The 2,463-nt window shown below is 38.9% G+C and overlaps 1 pseudogene; it reads left to right on the top strand.

Annotated features, from left to right (window-relative positions):
- Nucleotides 1-221: 221 nt before the first annotated feature.
- Nucleotides 222-331, top strand: LOC125913872 (uncharacterized; annotated as a pseudogene).
- The last annotated feature ends 2,132 nt before the right edge of the window (nucleotides 332-2,463 follow it).

Here is a 2,463-nt window from a genome sequence, read left to right on the forward strand (position 1 = left end):
TGCTCAACTGACTGAACCACCCAGGTGCCCCCAAAGATATGTTTTGATCATTGTTATGATACACCAGCTTCCACAAATGGTTAATTTTACATGCTTATATTATTTGAATGACTTGTCACTAGCTTTTTCATTAGTGTCAACAATATTTACATTCAAATTTAAACGACAGAGTCACTAAAAATGGCATAAATCTAACAGCATTGAAAGTATGTTTATTCTCAAGCTTTGTGCAGTGGCAGTGTCGTAGCCAATGGAGTTTATCTGAGGCGCGGTTATTGTTAATTGAAAGTATGCTTACTATCAGCCCAACATATTGAAATATAATTCTATAAAAGATTACATTTAAAGAGCAGAATATAAAATCACATCCAGGCCATGATTACAATGATAAATCAAGCTTGCACATGGTAATAGGCATATATTATTTATGTTGCTTAGCATCCTTTCTCTGTTTTTTCCTAAGAGCACATTTTTTTTTTTAAGACTTATTTATTTTTGAGAGAGAGAGTGCAAATGGGGAAGGCGCAGAGAGAGAGGGGGCAGAAGACCTGAAGCGGGTTCCGCACTGACAGCAGTGAGCTCAATGCAGGGTTCAAATTCACAAGCTGCAAGATCAAGACCTGAGCTGAAGTCAGACATTCAACCGCTCAACCTACTGAGCCACCCAGGTGCCCCACATGTGTTTTGTTTTTAAGGAAACCACTTCTCACCAGTTCTCAGCTATGTAGGTGGATCCTGATAATTCAGGTCAATCTGAACTTTATCTCCCTCTCCATAGAAGTTGGTTCATGGATGGGTGGGTAACCCAATCAGAGCCTGTTTGCTAGGGCTTGATGAAGTGTGAGGATGTGGGATCTAGAACTTCTATAGCTGTTGCTACCATACTGGGAGGGCCTGGAACTCCCTAAGGTTACCACACGGTGCCTGAGGATAAAGCAACACAGTGGTAGGCAGAATAGAGTAAATGAAAGAAACTTGGTACTTGGTGATTTAGTTTGAGCTGCTAGGTCAAGCCTCAAGCTCATCTTGAGCAATTCCTTTATTGTTTAGTCATTTGCAAGTGGAACGTCTAATAGATACACAGTCAAGGACAGGAAACAAGGGGGAATAAAAAGAGTATTGATTTGTTGCAGTCACGGGATTGAGAGTAATTTTTTAAATTTCTACTAATATTGTTTATATGACTCATAACTGACAAGGGTTCTGGATGTTGGAAAAAACTCTCAAAAGACAAAAGGTCTCAATAGGCATAGTATTGTAAATATATATTTACAACATAGCATTCATTGTAAATGTTATGACAGTTCTCTTAATTCTCTTCTGTATTAAGCATGAACAAGCAGGCTGCTCAGTGTTAGACCACATGCTTTCAGAATGGAAGCAGGTCCATCTACAGAATACAACTTGTGTTATTCCATCTCAACACATCTGAAGAAGGTGGTTTTCCCAACCCCAAATGCATATTGTTCTTTCCCACCCACCAACCCCATCAGTCATATCTTATATCTTTAGGATCTAGGTCAAAACTTACATCTTCATACCTCAGCTGGATATGCTCCCTTCTTCATCAAATTTTCACAGAACTTGTTACACATTATCTTGTTGTATATGTGGCATTTACTATGCTATGCTGCCTAATACTTTTAATATATCACATTTAAATATCTTCAGTTAGATAGTAAACCCCTGAAAGGAAAGACAAATAAGCACATGGTAACTGGAGTTAGACATACCTGGGGTCACGTTCAATTTCTGTTATTTAAGAGCTGTATGAACTTTGCTAAGTTACATCACCATCTCTGAACCCTATTTTCCTCATCTTTAAATAGGATAAATTATACCTTCCATACAGAATTACTATTGTGATTAAATAAAATGGTGTAAATAAAGCACTTAAGGGGTGCCTGGGTGGCTCAGTCAGTTGAGCATCTGACTTCGGCTCAGGTCATGATCTCACGGTTCATGGGTTCAAGCCCCGCGTCGGGCTCTGTGCCAACAGCTTGGAGCCTGGAGCCTGCTTCGGATTTTGTGTCTCCCTCTCTCTCTTCCCTTTCGCTGCTCACACTCTGTCTCTCTTTCTCTCTTAAAAATAAATAAACATTTAAAAAAAAATAACAAAGCACTTAATGTCAGGCAAAAAAAAAAAAAAGAAAAGAATGGAAGCAAGGCCATTTCACAAGTGCATATGGTAAATATACAACTATCTGGTGGTCTGTTATGTGGCACTTTTCAAATCTTAATAGAATAAATGAAGATTATAAAAATTAAATCTGGGTTGATTGAGTTCACCTAGTGTCAGTATTCTAGAAGAACAGAATGAGACTGCACAATAGACATTTCATAAGTAACCATACGTCTTCATTTTTCTCTCAGATCCCTGCATCACTGCCACCTCTGCTGAACACCAGCCCTACCTCTCAGCAGTCAAGGGCTGAGCCTCATTCTGTGGCATCTGCCTTTATA

Source organism: Panthera uncia (genome assembly GCF_023721935.1).
Source record: "Panthera uncia isolate 11264 chromosome C1 unlocalized genomic scaffold, Puncia_PCG_1.0 HiC_scaffold_4, whole genome shotgun sequence".
In the NCBI taxonomy this organism is placed as follows: Eukaryota; Metazoa; Chordata; class Mammalia; order Carnivora; family Felidae; genus Panthera; species Panthera uncia.